This window comes from Tamandua tetradactyla, chromosome 5 (genome assembly GCF_023851605.1).
Source record: "Tamandua tetradactyla isolate mTamTet1 chromosome 5, mTamTet1.pri, whole genome shotgun sequence".
Classification (NCBI taxonomy): domain Eukaryota; kingdom Metazoa; phylum Chordata; class Mammalia; order Pilosa; family Myrmecophagidae; genus Tamandua; species Tamandua tetradactyla.
The window spans coordinates 89021837-89038180 of record NC_135331.1 but is presented as its reverse complement, the minus strand read 5'-3'; the positions used below and the strand labels follow the sequence as shown (position 1 = coordinate 89038180).

The following is a 16344-nucleotide window of genomic DNA, read 5'->3' as shown; positions in this document are numbered from 1 at the left end:
TTTTTATTCCATATGTTCTACTCTTCTGTTGATATAGTAGCTAAAAGGAGCATCAGACATAAGGTTTTCACATTCACAGAGTCTCATTGTGAAACCTATATCGTTGTTCAATCATCATCAAGAAACATGGCTACTGGAACACAGCACTACATTTTCAGGCAATTCCCTCCAGCCTCTCCACTACAACTTAAACAACAAGGTGGTATCTACTTAATGCATAAGAATAACCTCCAGGATAACCTCTCGACTCTGTTTGGAATCTCTCAGCCATTGACACTTTGTCTCATTTTACTTTTCCCCCTTTTGGTCGAGGAGGTTCTCTCAATCATACTCAATTTTTAAACCCTACCTTCTTTGTATAACCCCACCCTCACTTTCGATTTTTCTCCCCCTCTTTAGGGGTATTTGGGCTATGCCCATTCTAACTTTTCATATTGGAAGGGGCTGTCAGTAATATGGGATAGGGATGACACTACTTGATGTTCTAGAGAGGTTGGTCCCTCTGCATTTCAGGATTTATCAGATCCAGGGACTCATCTGGAGGTTGTAAGTTTCTGAAAAGTTATCAGATAGAACTTTTGTAGAATCTTATATATCACCCTAGGTATTCTTTAGGATTGGCAGGAATGGTTTTGGTTGGGGTTTGGCAAGTTATGAAAGGTAGCAATGTCTAACTGAAGCTTGCTTAAGAGTGACCTCCAGAGTAGCCTCTTGACTCTGAACTCTCTCTGCCACTGATCCCTTATTAGTTACACTTCTTTCCCCTCTTTTGGTCAGGATGGCATTGTTGATCCCATAGCGCCAGGGCCAGACTCATCCCTGGGGATCATCTCCCATGCCACCAGGGAGCCATTCACCCCTGGATATCATGTCCCACGTAGCGGGGAGGGCAATGATTTCACTTGCAGAGTTGGGCTTAGAGAGACAGAGGCCATATCTGAGCAACAAAAGAGGTCCTCCAGAAATAACTCTTAGGCATGCCTATAGGTAGCCTAAGCTTCTCCGCTATATGCATGACCTTCACAAGAGCAAGCCCTGTGTTGGGATTGTTTAAATGATCTATTCAGACAGGTTGAGTTAGATTTTGTGCTACAGAAATTTAGGTCCTGGACAAAATAAACCTTTCTTCCTTTGGTCTCAAAGAGTGGGTGAAGTTCTAAAATACAAACAATGTCTTCCTCACCCCTATATTCTGAATTACCTTAATCCCAACCTGTTTGGCTTCATTCTTATCAGAGGAGGCTTTTTATTCCTATTCAAGAGAAGATTGGGCCTGGGAAGGCCAGGCCAGGAGCAGGAGAACCCGTGACTGTGACCTGGGATTCCTGGGGGCGCAGAAGTTTGGGCTTGAGAGAGACGGTCCTTATCTGGAGAATACAGGGCCTAGGGTGGTGGAATCTTTAAAATTCAGCCAAAGGCAGTAGTCTCACCGGGTCCCGTCCTCTCTCAGAGCCCCTGGGGGTGATGGAGTTTCCCAGGGAACCCGTGGAGCTGGATCAGCCCAACATCCTCATGTGCCATGCTGACAAGTTCTTCCCACGTGTGCTCAATGTCATGTGGCTGCACATTGGGCAGTCGGTCACTGAGGGCGTCACCGAGAGCCTCTTTCTACCCGCTCAGAATTCAGATTCCACAAGTCCCACTACCTAACATTCCTCCCCACGGCTGAGGACGCCTATGACTGCCGGGTGGAGCACTAGGGTCCGGATGGGCTGCTCCACAAGTACTGGGGTAGGTTGTCCCAGTCAGTCCCTTTGGAATCTCCATCCTGACACTTTATTTCCAGGATCTGCCCCTCAGCACCTGATTTCCTCAATCCCATGTCTCATGTCACCGTATCCAAACGCCACCATCTATGGTTTCCAACTTCTACCATCTCATGGCTTGTGTCCCAGAGACCAGCCCCTCCTCTCTGCACCCTCCAGCCCTGTCTCTTTGTTCTTTCCCCAGAGGCTGAGGAGCCCATCCAGGTGCCCGAGACAATGGAGACGAGGGTCTGTGCCCTGGGACTGGTGGCGGGCCTGGCCATCATCCTCGCTGGCATTGTCGTCCTGTGTTCTGGAAGCATCCCCAGGTTCAGAGGTCCCTGTGAATCATCCCAGATGTGGTGTATTGGGGACACAGAAGAAGAGAAGAGGAAGCAAGCTACGGGTGGTGCATGGAAAGGAGAAACACATTAACAGGGAATCTTTGGGCTGTTTATATTTTAGACCTACTGAATTAGATGATTTTATTTATTAATAACAAATAAAAAATGATAGACAACAATAGTCGAGCTGCTTACTATGCACCAGGCATTATTCTGAATGGTTCCTTATGTATTCATTCATTTATGTTTGGAGGTTAGTACCATCACTGTCCCCATTTTACAGAGGGGAAAGGGACACAAGAAGAAGTCATCCATCTGTCCAAGGTCACACAGCTTGAAAGCTGCAGAGCTGAGACCTGAAGCAGACACATATAATACAGTATTATACTGCCTCTCTATTGCACGAAGAATAAGACCAGTTTGCAGTTTTCACTGAGCCCACCAACTGGTAGAAGACAGAAATGCAAAATTAAAATTCATCCTGTTAGATGCTTAATTGTCCATTTCCTCTTTCCATTGAACACCCTTTGTATCATTGTACACTCAGGTCTCTTGTGTTCCTAGCTTCCTATTTATCATTGCAACTACTGCCTTAAAAATTTATGTATCTGTTCATGCATCTCTTTCCTCTGCTAACTAGTGACATTCTCGGTGGCAATGACCATGTCATTTTTAAAAATTTAATTTCCTTTTTATTTTGGACTTAAGGTCCAGAGCATTGTATTCTTTTATAGTCCTCAGTTCATGGCATATGCGCATCCTTAGTCCCCACAAATGCCTCTCATTTTATCATCCATGAGAGTAAACAGTGTGAAATAGTTAGGTATTTTAGTGAGGCTTCCCAAGAAACAGAGCCTGAGATGGGGATTCTTGTGAAAGTGATTTATCTAGGGAGAACATCTCAGGAGAAATCTGCGAGGGGGTGAGGGGAGCAGGATAAGGCATGGTCTCTGGTGGAGTCCAGCCTCAGCTGATCCCACGTGGAAGTTTGGAGGGTGAATTGCACCACTGGGTTCGCTCCACCTCGAGCAAGGGGAATGGGATCCTGTACCCCAGCAGTCAGTCCTCGACCATGTGTTGCATCTTTGGGCGAAATGTGTACGGAGGACAATCCAATTCTTGGGAGATGGGTGTCAGCAAGCAGGACAATAGTGCAGCCTAGGGTGGGTGCCCAGTGATAGCTGGATAGATAGAAAAAATACTCAACTTAACCCTTTAGCTGGAAAATGCTTAGTGTAATCTTCAGTAGACCAAAAACCTGTTTATTATAATCACTGCGCTCAAGCAGCCTTGAGTTACTTTAAGCATAAAAAGCCCTTGTTGAAAGAGTTTGCTGTTGGTCTAGTCTCAACAAAAAAGGAAATATATTCTCGGTTCCCAGAAACTCTCCCTTGCTTTACTTGCAGAAACGAAATGTCACTTGAACTGACATCAGCACCTTCCTCCTTTTGAAGGACGAGATCAAAAGCCCAAATAGTCACCAACATGAAGGGCCTACAAGATAACAGGATGTCTTGACCAATCTTTTTTTTTTTTTCCTTCAATTTTTTTCCCTTCTGCTTTCTTCTAGAGCCTGGACATTTCTTTGTCTGTTTAGGGTTATAAAAAGCCCAGACCATCCTTCCCACTGTGAAGTTTTCTGGGAAAGTTTTTCCTCCAGATCCTTACATACGCATCTGTCATAAACTCACTTTCTCATCAAGACAGAGAGAATTGTTTCTCTGTTTGATGCAGGACCAGGCAGGTCTAACCATTTAAGGCTGGGTTTCCTAATGGTAACAAGAGGCCTGGCAAGAAGACCTGGGTGGGCCACCAGGGGAGTCTGTGACAATCAGTATCAGTTTTTGGATGTGTCCTTATAAAACATGTGCTATGGCATTGGTTTAACTGCTTGTGCAGTTACACAGTTTTATCCTTTCCTATAAGTTTTAGAATAAGTGTGTTGAATTCTTCAAACAGTCCCACAGGAATCTGAATTGTAATTACACTAAATTTGTAAATAAATTTGGGGTGAATTGATCACTAGAACATTAATGATCCTAATTTCTAGCATGAAAGACCTCTCCATTTGTTTAGATTTTTAAAATATTTATTGTTAGGGTTAAAAAGTTCTTTTGTTTAGGGATCTCAAGCTTCTTTCAATTTTTTTTATTGATCCTTTATAGCATTTGTTTTACAGTTTATGATATCTTATTTTTTAAACTTTAAAAATAGTATAATATATATACAAAGCAAAGGAAGAAAAAAAACCCAATAATTTTCAAGCACACTGTAATAAGTAGTCGTAGACCAGATCTCAGAATTTGTCATGGGCTACCGCTCCATCAACTCAGATTTCTCCTTCTAACAGCTCCAAAACACTGGAGGCTAGAAGGAGTAACATATAGTGAGTCAGCAGCCATACTTGTTTGTTAAATCCCATTTTCTCTGTTATACCTCCTCCTTCTCCTTTAATCCTTCTTCCAATCCATAGGGATCTTTGGAGAATGCCTGTTCTGACTTTTTCATGTTGAGAAGGGGTGTCCACTATAAAGGATAGGGGGTTGATAATCTTGGAGAGGCTGGTCCCTCTGAGTTTCAGGATTTATCTGACCTAGGAACCCTCTGGGTTTTATGTTCCAGGAAGGCAAACCCAGTGCGTGAAACCTTTGTAGAGTCTCAGTTTGAGCCCTAGGTGTCTTAAGAGTCAGCAGGAGTGATGTTGGCTGCTGTTGGCCATAGCATGTATTTTTAGTTTTCCTCTTACTATTGACTCGTCATCTACTATCGAACCATTGAAATAGTTCATGCCAGAACTTATTTATAATCGCAAATTTAATCACTGGGACACACGGCACTATACATCCCTTTTCAGTCATACTCACCTTCAACATGGCAATGTTACTTAAAAAACTGCTAATTAGTTACCATCACTTCTACTGGTTCTCTTGCATTTAGATTCAGCCTTTTTGGGTAGCCTTTCCTCTGTCTCTAGCTTTTGTGTACCTCCAGGTCTGCTAGATTTTACAGTGTAACCTCTGATATTATCTTTACCAGAGTCATAATTGTGGAATCATACAGTATCTGTCCTTTTGTGTCTGACATTTCACTCAGCATTATGTCCTTAAGGTTCATCCACATTGTCATATGTTTCGGGACATCATTTTGTCTTACTGCTGCATAATACTCCATTGTACATTTGTATCACATTTTGTTTATCCATTTGCCTGTTCATGGGCACTTGGATTGTGTGCCAGTTTGAAAAGGTTTATGTACCATAGAAAAGCCAGGTTTTGAACCTAATGAACCTTGTGGGAACAGTGGTTTTTTCCTAATTCCTATTCAGTATTATAGGTTGGAAACTTGATTAAGTTATTTCCAAGGAGATGTGACTCAATGAATTTGGGTATTAAATTTGATCAGATGGAGACATGTCTCTACCCATTCTATGTGAGTCTTGGATTAGTTTACTGGGATTCTATAAAAGAGGAGACATTTTCTGGACAGAATTTTTTTTAACTTATTTTATTGTATAGTATAACATATATACAAAGCAAGGAAATAAAAAAGCAGTAGTTTTCAAAGCACTCTTCAACAAGTAGTTACAGGTCAGATCCCAGAGTTTGTCGTGGGCTACCATACCATCCTCTCAGATTTCTCCTTCTAGCTGCTCCAGAATATAGGAGGCTAGAAGACTTAAATATTTCTTTATCATCACAATAAACTTTTCCCCAAAAAATAACATATGCACACAAAAGCAATACATTTCAGCACACAGCACCACACTTAATCGTAGAATATATTTCATATTTTGACATGGGTTACAATTCCACAATGTTAGATTTTTACTTCTAACTGCTCTAAGTTATTAGAGACTAAGAGAGATATCAATTTAATGATTCAGTATTCATATTCATTTGTTAAATCCTATCTTCTCTGTTTAACTCCACCATCACCTTTGATCTTTTCACCCCTCTCTTTTTTTTCAGCTTCTTAAAAATTGTGTAGTATAACATATATACAAAGCAAAGAAATAAAAAAGCAATAGTTTTCAAAGCACTCTTCAACAAATAGTTACAGGACAGATCCCAGAATTTGTCAAGGGCTACCATACGATTCTCTCAGATTTGTCCTTCTAGCTGCTCCAGAATATAGGAGGCTAGAGGGCTTAAATATTTCTTTCATCATCACAATCAACTTTTTTTCCTTCTTTTTTTTGTGAATAATAAATATATACAAAAAAGCTATAAATTTCAAAGCACAGCACCACAATTAGTTGTAGAACATATTTCAGAGTTTAACATGGGTTACAATTTCACAGTTTGAGGATTTTACTTCCAGCTTCTCTAAGGTACTGGAGACTAAAAGAGATATCAATTAAACGATTCAGCATTCATATTCATTTGTTAAATCCTATCTGTATAACTCCACCATCTTTATTTTTTGGTTAGAAATAATTTTTTTTAGATAGTTGAGTGATAATTTAGTTACACATATACATATGCTTATCACAATGAGAAAAAATGGTTTAGAAAGAAGGGTTTTTTGTTTGACCTTTGTTTAAAGGGGTCACTAAAGAGAATAAACTTGCTTAGGAATTCCTTTTTAATAGTTTTCCAAAATAAAAGCATCCTTTGATCACAATGGGCAATAAATTCAACATCTATTCACTAATGCAATAAAAAAAATACAATGCGGATGCTACCATCACAGAGAAAGGCACCTCTCAAATCTTAACTACTACAAAAAGACTAGAGAGCTCTGCAGAAGATTAAAGGCATTTGGGGATTTCTCAACATCTAGATGACCAGACAACAAACTGCAAGATATCATGTAAATGACATTAGTGAGAGCAAACTAGGTTCTAGGTATCATGCAAAGACTCTACGTATATTAACTCATAGCATCACATCTTATCTGCACCAAGCAATAAATGACCTCCATTCAGCCATTATTAACTAACAGATAATAAGGTAGTTCTTATTTTCTGGTTCCAGGGAAATAACCAGAGATGCAGCAGTATAATAAATGGGATTTTCCAGGCTTGCCAGTTGCTAAAACAGAGTCTCCAGGACTACAGTAGATGGTTATGGTAGATATGCACAGGCTAATTTTACAGGGCATGTAATTATTAAGGGACAATAATTCCCACAGAAGCCTGAGACTCTGAAATATCATTTGTTGGCTAATAGTTTTATAAATTCATAAGGCTTAAATTAACAAGAAACAATCTCATACAAAAACTTAAGAGGCATCCAGTCTCTTACAGGCTTCTTCACTGAAAGTTAATATGTCCTTCATCTGGGATAAATTATGAAGAACATTGAAGTCCTTCAGAAGAGCATTCTGCTTTGGAATTAGCATCAAAATCCCTTTCTGAAGTACTGGTGATTTGCGACTGTTCTGAGAAAGTTCTGGAAGAGAGAGTACTTCACTACTATCCATTTGAAACGTCTTTTCCTCCTCTTCTTCCATCTCATTTGTCAGAATGTGAAGTTTGCTTTTGAGGCTTCGACTGTTCTCAGTCATCGACTCTGTGGTCTCCACTATTTTATCTACTTCTTCCTGCAATATTGCCAGGCCTTCTTCATTAGCACTGTGCTGTGCCCTTTCCATTTTCAGTAGACTTGACACATTAGTTAAACTTTTCTGCTTTTTGGGAGGGACTTCCAGTGTTTCACACTGTTGTAGCAATCTTTTCTTCAGACAGTTGAGATGATATTGGATTTATTTGTTTTTTTTTAATATTGTTACTCAAAATTCCTATTATTACTGATTCCATCATAGATTGCAAATACTCTCTGCTACTCTTTGAAAGAGGTTGCCAAGTTTTTCTCTCATTGCATGTCATCTTTATCTGTTTCAGATTAGTATGCTTTGTTTTTCCTTCAGAAGAGAGATGATTTGGGTGTTTAAAAAAATCTTCCCATTGTGTTCCTAACCTTTCTCTGATGACTTTATTTCTTCATCATCAATTTTTCTTTTTGGATTTCTTTTTAATTTTTGAGATTTTTTTCTTGGACCCATTTGCTTTGTCAGGCATCCTGATATAAGTGGGAACTATAATAGTGCTTCAAAAATCACCAACTTCTCTGGATGCAGCGTTCAGAGAAATTGGTGCCCAAACAATCGAAAGCCACGAAACCCGGAGGTAGTTGTCACCACCATCACCTTTGATCTTTCCAGCTCTCTCATTAGGGGTGTTTGGGCTTTGGACATTCTAACTTTTTCATGTTGGAAGGGGCTGTCAATAATATGGGGTAAGGAGATGGAACTAGCTGATGTTCTGGAGAGGCTGGGCCCTCTAGGTTTCAGGGCTTATCTGGACCAGGGACCAGATAAGTCTGGAGATCGTAGGTTTCTGGAAAGTTACTCTAGTGCATGGAACCCCTTGTGGAATCTTATATTGCTCTAGGTGTTCTTTAGGATTGGCTGGAATGGTCTGGTTGGGGGTGGGTAGGTTATGATAGGTAGCAAGGCCTAACTGAAGCTTGCAAAAGAGCAATCTCCAGAGTAGCCTCTCAACTGTATTTGAACTCTCTCTGCCACTGATACTTATTAGTTACACTTCTTCCCCACTTTTGGCCAGAATGGAATTGTTGATCCCACAGTGCCAGGGCCATATTCATCCCTGGGAGTCATCTTCCATGTTGTCAGGAAGACTTTAACCCTGGATGTCATGTCCCATGTAGGGGGGAGGGCAATGATTTCACTTGCAGAGTTGGGCTTAGAGTGAGGCCATATCTGAGCAACCAAAGAGGTCCTCCAGAAGTAACACTTAGGCATACCTATGGGTAGTCTAAGCTTCTCTGCTACCTACATAAGCTTCACAAGAGCAAGTCTCATGATCGAGGGCATGGCCTATTGGTTTGGGTGTCCCTAAAGTTTGACACAGTATCAGGGGATTCCCTGATGGTAAGGTTCAATAGTTCCATGTTCTTTTCCCATCCCTCAAGGAACTTTGCCAATACTTTTTGATTATCTGCTTAATATAGTCTAGGATATATCCAGGCATTATAAAAATCTATGCAGGATTAAAGGACCTCTTTCTTATTCTGTGCCCCCAGTATTTCAATTGTTCAAATGAATTACATAGATATGTTGAGTTAGATTATGTACTACAGAAAATTTCAGTTCCAGATCAAATAAACCTTTCTTCCTTTGCCTCAAAGAGTATGTGTGGTTCTAAAATATAGACACTGTCTTCCTTAACCCCTGTGTTCTGAATTACTTTAACCCCAACCTGATCAACTTCGTTCTTATCTCTAAATATCAGGATATATATATCAGCCTCTTGAAATCCAGAAATGATAACTACCACTCCAGACTTAAAAGCTTACAATCTAGGCTCCTGTTTTCTCATAAGCATTTTCTAAAGGTGACCATATCATTATTGTTCTTTTGTTTCTGGCTTATTTAGCCTCACCAACTGTTCCACATGTTCATTAACATTATTGCATGTCATGTGACTTTCTTCCTTTCTATAGCAGTACAACCTTTGTTCATAAGTATACACCATCATTCGCCAATCTACTTCTTGGTCAGTGCATCCTTCAGTTACGTGCATTCATCAGGTATCATGTATAGTGCCCAAAGTCCACAGTCCATCAACATTTTCAATTTTAGATATTTTTATTGTTCCCAAGAGAAAGAAAACCAACAAACCCACCCTCACCAAATAGGAAATCTAAACCTCCCCTTAACTCTTGTCCCTCCCCCTATTATTTAGCCCTGCTGTTGCTGTGGTAGTGCTAATGGTTTCCTTTTGAACCTAGCCCATAGCATACAATAGTAATTTTCCCCTTGTACCCTGGACTTAAACACTCTTTGTACATGAATCGTATCTTTGAAGTAATTCTTGAAAGAATTAATTCATATTTCTAGTGTTAATCAATGGGACCTGTAGGCCTGTGCAACTACTTTCAATCTTGTTCATCTTCAATATGGTAATATTACTTATAGACCCACCAGAGAACTGCCTTCACTCCTATCTATTCCCTTATGTTTGAGTTCAACCTCATCAGCTAACGGTTCACCTATCTCTAGCTTCTATGTATCTCTAAGTCCCCTATATTCTGTATTATAAGTCACTGATTATACCTTTACGCTGGTTATAGAAGTGGAATCATACAGTATCTACCCTATTGTGTCTGGCTTATTTCACTCAGCATTATGTCCTCAAGGCTCATTCATCTTGCCATGTGCTTCAGGACATCATTTTGTCTTACTGCTGCATAATATTCCATTATATGTATATACAATATTTTATTGATCCACTCATCTGTTGGGCATTTGGTTTGTTTCCAGCTTTTGGCAATTGTGAATAATGCTGCTATGAACATCAGTGTGCAAATGTCTGTTTGTGTCATTGCTTTCAGCTCTTCTGGGTATATACCAAGTAGTGCTATTGCTGGGTCATAGGGTAACTTGATATTTAGTTTCCTAAGGAACCACCAGTCTTCCATAGTGGCTGCACCATTATACATACACTAGCAGTGTTTAAGTGTCCCAGTTTCTCCACATCCTCTCCAATACTTAGAGTTTCCTGTTTGTTTAATAGCAGCCATTCTTATAGGTGTGAGGTGGTATCTCACTGTAGTCTTGATCTGCATTTCCCTTATAGCCAATGAACATGAGCACCTCTTCATGTGTTTTTGAGCCATCTGTATTTGCTCTTCAGAAAAATGCCTATTCATATCTTTAGCCCATTTTAGAATTGGGTTGTTCGTTCTTTTGTGACTGAGCTGTATGATCTTTGTATATACAGGAAATCAAACCTTTCTCTGATATGTGATTTCCAAATATTTTCTCCCATTGAGTTCACCTTTTTGACAAAGTCTTTTGAGGTGCAGAAGCATTTGATTTTGAGGAATTCCCATTTATCTACTTTTTCTTTTGTTGCTTGTGCTTTAGGTGTCAAGTTTAGGAAGCTACCTCCTATTACTAGGTCTTGAAGGTGTTTCCCTACATTTTCTTCTAGAAACTTTATGGTGCTAGTTCTTATACTTAGGTGATTGATCCACTTTGAGTTAATTTTTGTGTACGGTGTAAGATAGGAGTCCTCTTTCATTCTTTTTTTTTTTTTTTTAACTTTTTTATTAATTAAAAAAATTAACATACAAAACATTAAGATACCCATTCTACATATACAATCAGTAATTCTTAATATCATCACATAGTTGCATATTCATCATTTCTTAGAATATCTGCATCGATTTAGAAAAAGAAATAAAAAGAAAACAGAAAAAGAAATAAAATAACAGAGAAAAAAAAAGATTATACATACCATACCCCTTACCCCTCGCTTTCATTTACCACTAGCATTTCAAACTAAATTTATTTTAACATTTGTTCCCCCTATTATTTATTTTTATTCCATATGTTCTACTCTTCTGTTGATATAGTAGCTAAAAGGAGCATCAGACACAAGGTTTTCACATTCACAGAGTCTCATTGTGAAAGCTATATCATTGTTCAATCATCATCAAGAAACATGGTTACTAGAACACAGCTCCACACCTTCAGGCAGTTCCCTCCACCCTCTCCGCCACATCTTGAACAACAAGGTGATATCTACTTAATGCATAAGAATAACCTCCAAGATAACCTCTCAACTCTGTTTGGAATCTCTCAGTCATTGACACTTAGTCTCATTTCACTCTTCCCCCTTTGGTTGAGAAGTTTCTCTCAATCCCTTGATGTTAATTCTCAGCTCATTCTAGGGTTTTTCTCAGTCCCTTGATGCTGAGTCTCAGCTCATTCCAGGATCTCTGTCCCATGTTTCCAGGAAGGTCCACACCCCTGGGAGTCATGTCCCACACAATGAGGGAGAGGGTGGTGAGACTGCTCATCATGTTGGCTGGAGAGAGTAGGCCACATCTGAGCAACAAAAGAGGCTCTCTTGGGGGTGACTCTTAGGCCTAAATTTTAAGTAGACTTTACCTATCCTTTGTGGGGTTAAGTTTCATATGAACAAACCCCAAGACTGGGGGCTCAGCCTATAGCTTTGGTTGTCCACACTGCTTGTGAGAATATTAAGAATCCAACTTGGGGAAGTTGAATTTCTCCCCACTCTCACCATTCCCCGAAGGGGGCTTGCAAATACTTTTCCAGTCACTGATCAAATCACTCTGAGATTCATCGGGGCACCACTCTGGACAAACTAACAAAATCTCATGTCCTACTTGAGATTCTAAGTGCTTATGACATTCAACCAAACTATCTACATGAGTTATATTAGGAAATGCTCTAGTCAAAATCTAAATTTTGTAACAAATAAACATTTTTTGCTGTAGTCTCACACATAAGGTGACTTTTAAAGTATTAATTATCATCTATTTTCAGCACCCTGCAATAATGACATTCCTTTGTTCTTCCTCATGCAAAAACATTTTCAAAATTTGTACATTGTACATTTCACCATCATTATACACTCTAGGCATTCCTAGATTATACCATCTCAATCTTTAACATCTATCTTTCTTTCTGATTTCATCTATGTCCCCAGCCCTCCTCCCTCTATCATTCTCACATGCAGCTTCATTCAGTGTTTTAACATAATTACATTACAGTTAGGTAGCATTGTGCTGTCCATTTCTGAGTTTTTATATTCAGTCCTGTTGCACAATCTGTATCCCTTCAGCTCCAATCACCCAATATCTCATCCTATCTCCATCTCCTGATGGTCTCTGTTACCAAGGAAATATTTCAAGTTTATTCATTAATGTCAGTTCACATCAGTGAGACCATACAGTACTTGTCCTTCTGTTTCTGGCTAATCACACTCAGCATAATGTTTGTAAGGTCCATTCATGTTGTTATATACTTCATAATTTTATTCTGTCTTAAAGCTTCATACTATTCCATCGTATGTATATGCCACAGTTTGTTTAGCCAACCATCTGTTGATGGACATTTTGGTTGCTTCCATCTCTTGGTAATTGTAAATAATGCTGCTATAAACATTGGTGTGTAAATGTCCATTTGTGTCCTTGCCCTCATGTCCTTTGAGTAGAGACAGTATACAGATGGGTCCTGTTTTTTAATCCATTATGCCAGACTATGTCTTTTGATTGAGTTTAATCCATTAACATTCAGTGTTATTACTGCATGAGTAGTACTTTATTCTACTATTTTGCCTTCTGGATTTTATATGTCATATCTAATTTTCCTTCTTTTTACCTTTACTCATAGTCTTCCTTTCTACATTCTTTCCACACCTCTTCCTTCTGTCTTCGTATCTGTCTCTAGTGTTCCCTTTAGTATTTCTTGCAGAGCTGGTCTCTTGGTCACAAATTCTCTCAGTGATTTTTTGTCTGAAAATGTTTTAATTTCTCCTTCATTTTAGAAGGACAATTTTGCTGGATATAGAATTCTTGGTTGGCAGTTTTTCTCTTTTAATAATTTAAATCTATTATCTCACTGTCTTCTCGCCTCCATGGTTTCTGCTGAGAGATCTGTGCATAGTCTTATTGGGCTTCCCTAGTATGTGATGGATTGCTTTTCTCTTGCTGCTTTCAAGATCCTCTCTTTCTGTTTGACCTCTGACATTCTGATTATTAAATGTCTTGGAGTATGTCTATTTGGATCTATTCTCTTTGGGGTACGCTGCACTTCTTGGATCTGTAATTTTAAGTCTTTCATAAGAGTTGGGAAATTTTCAGTGATAATTTCCTCCATTAGTTTTTCTCCTCCTTTTCCCTTCTCTTCTCCTTCAACACGTATATTTGTGCGCTTCATATTGTGTTTCAATTCTCTGAGTCCCTGCTCATATTTTTCCATTTTTTCCCCTATAGTTTCTGTTTCTTGTCGGATTTCAGATGTTCCATCCTCCAATTTTGAAATCCTATGTTCTGTCTCTCGAAATCTACCATTGTAGGTTTCCATTGTTTTTTTCATCTCTTCTACTGTGTCTTTCATTCCCATAAGTTCTGTGAGTTGTTTTTTCAGACTTTCCATTTCTTCTTTTTTTTCTTTCCTTGCCTTCTTTATATCCTCCCTCAATTCATTGATTTGGTTTTTCATGTCTGTTAGTATATTCTGAATTAATTGTTTCAGCTCCTGTATGTCATTTGAATTGTTGGTTTGTTCCTTTGATTGGGCCATATCTTCAATTTTCCTAGTGTGATTTGTTATTTTTTGCTGGTGTCTAGGCATTTAATTACCTTAATTAGTTTATTCTGGAGATTGCTTTCACTTCTTTTATCTAGGGTTTCTTGCTGGATGAATTTGTTGTCTATTTGTTCTTTGACATTCCGTTCAGCTTTATCTGGACCTTTAGCTTAAGTTTTGTTTAACAGAGGAGAATTTTTCAGTTCTTGTTTTCTTGTTTCTTGCCCTGCTTGTGTGGTGCCTCCCCCCCTCCCCACACTTAGGAGGGTCTACTTAGATATTATAGACCCCAGCCAGATTTTCCCAGACCAAACTGACCTCCTATCAGGAGGAAAGAGTCCCCTGCATCGGTTTTCCGTGAGAGTGAGACCCAGCAGGTTGAAAGACTTTTCTGTGAAGTCTCTGGACTCTGTTTTTCTTATCCTGCCCTGTGTGTGGCACTTGTCTGACTGCAGGTCCCACCAGCATAAGATGATGCAGTACCTTTAACTTTGGCAGACTCTCCCTGCTGGGGGCGTGGTGGAGACAGAGGAGAGGTTGTAGGTTGGTTTTAATAGCTTCAAATTACCAAGCCCTGGGGTCTGAATTCCTTGATGGAGGGATTCCACCTGAGTTGGGTTTCACCCCTCCCCTGGGGAAGGCACAGGCTCCAAACAAGCCCCCAAAAGAGCTCACTTCTGCTTATGCCTGGGGCAGTTGCAGCCTGAAAAGTCCTGCCACTCTATCCAGAGGCAGTCAAGCCTTTGTAGATACACAGCCACAAAAACCTGTTTCCTTCTTTTTTTTTTTTCCCCCTTTTTCTGTCAGTCCTGCCCCCTTGGCGCTGGGGCAAAAATGAGCAACCTCTGCTTTGATCAGGTTCACCTAAGCTGGGGGCCTATTTTTAGTAATCAGAATTTGTTAATTAGTTCCACAATTGGCATTTGATTGTGCCCAGTCCCTGCTGCTGGTAAAGTCCTTTCCTTTCCCCTCTGGGAAGAAGCCTGTGGGGGAGGGGCACTGGCTGCCACAGCTTTGGGAACTCACGGTTCTAGGGGGTGCTCAAAGCCTGTCCAGCTGGTCCAGACTGGGGTACGCTGTGTGTCTGGTCACTGATGTGGCCCCAGGAGCTGTTCTGTACTGTTTCTGGCTATTTAGTAGTTGTTCTGGAGGACGAACTAAAATGCACACGTTGTTAAGCTGCCATCTTCCTCTTTCACTCTTTTGGCTGTTGGTATCTAGTTCTTTCATGCCCAATTATTGAAAAGACTATTTTGTCCCAGTTCAGAGGATTTGGGGGTCCTGTTAAAAATCAGTTGGCCATAGATTTGGTGGTCTATTTCTGCATTCTCGATTTGAGCCTCTTGGTCAGTGCTTCTATCTTTGTGCCAGTACCATGCTATTTTGACCACTGTGGCTTTATAATAGGTCTTAAAGTCAGGGAATGTTAATCCTTCTACTTCATTCTTCTTTTTAAGGATGCTTTTAGCTATTCTGGGTCTCTTTACTTTCTAGATGAATTTGGTACTTAGCTTTTCCAAGTCTTCAAAGTAGGTTGTTGGAATTTTGATTGGTACTGTGTTGAATCTGTAGATCAATTTGGGGAGAGTTGACATCTTAACTATATTTAGTCTTCATATCCATGAGCAGGGAATGTCTTTCTACCTACTTAGATCTCCTTTGATTTCTTTTAGCAGTGTTATGTAATTTTTTGTGTACAAGTCCTTTACATCTGTAGTTAAGTTCATTCCTAAGTACTTGATTCCTTTAATTGCTATTTTGAATGGATTTTTTTCCTTAACTGACTCTTCAGTTAGGTTATTGCTTGTGAAATGTTACTGATTTTTGCACATTAACTTTATATCCTGCTATCTTGCTGAATTTGTTTATTAGCTCAAGTAACTTAGATTTCTGTAGATATGTCATCTGCAAATAATGAGAGTTTTACTTTTTCCTTTCCAATTTGGATGACTTTTATTTCTTTGTCCTGCCTGTTTGCTCTAGCTAGAACATCTGGCACAATGCTGAATAATAGTGGTGACAGTGAGCATTCTTGTCTCATTTTTGATCTTAGGGGGAAAGCTTTCAGTCTCTGGAGAGAATGCCTTTTGAGGATGATGAGAAAGCCACAGCAGGGCCAAGCAGAGCCACAAGTCTGAAGAATCACAGAGTCCACCAGCCAGCAA

The 16344-nt window shown here is 39.6% G+C and overlaps 2 pseudogenes; one reads left to right on the top strand and one right to left on the bottom strand.

Moving 5' to 3' along the window:
• Nucleotides 1-1464: 1464 nt before the first annotated feature.
• On the top strand, nucleotides 1465-2180 carry LOC143683231 (HLA class II histocompatibility antigen, DP alpha 1 chain-like; annotated as a pseudogene).
• A 5132-nt stretch (nucleotides 2181-7312) lies between these two features.
• LOC143682606 (centromere protein Q pseudogene) lies at nucleotides 7313-8111 on the bottom strand (annotated as a pseudogene).
• Nucleotides 8112-16344: the final 8233 nt, after the last annotated feature.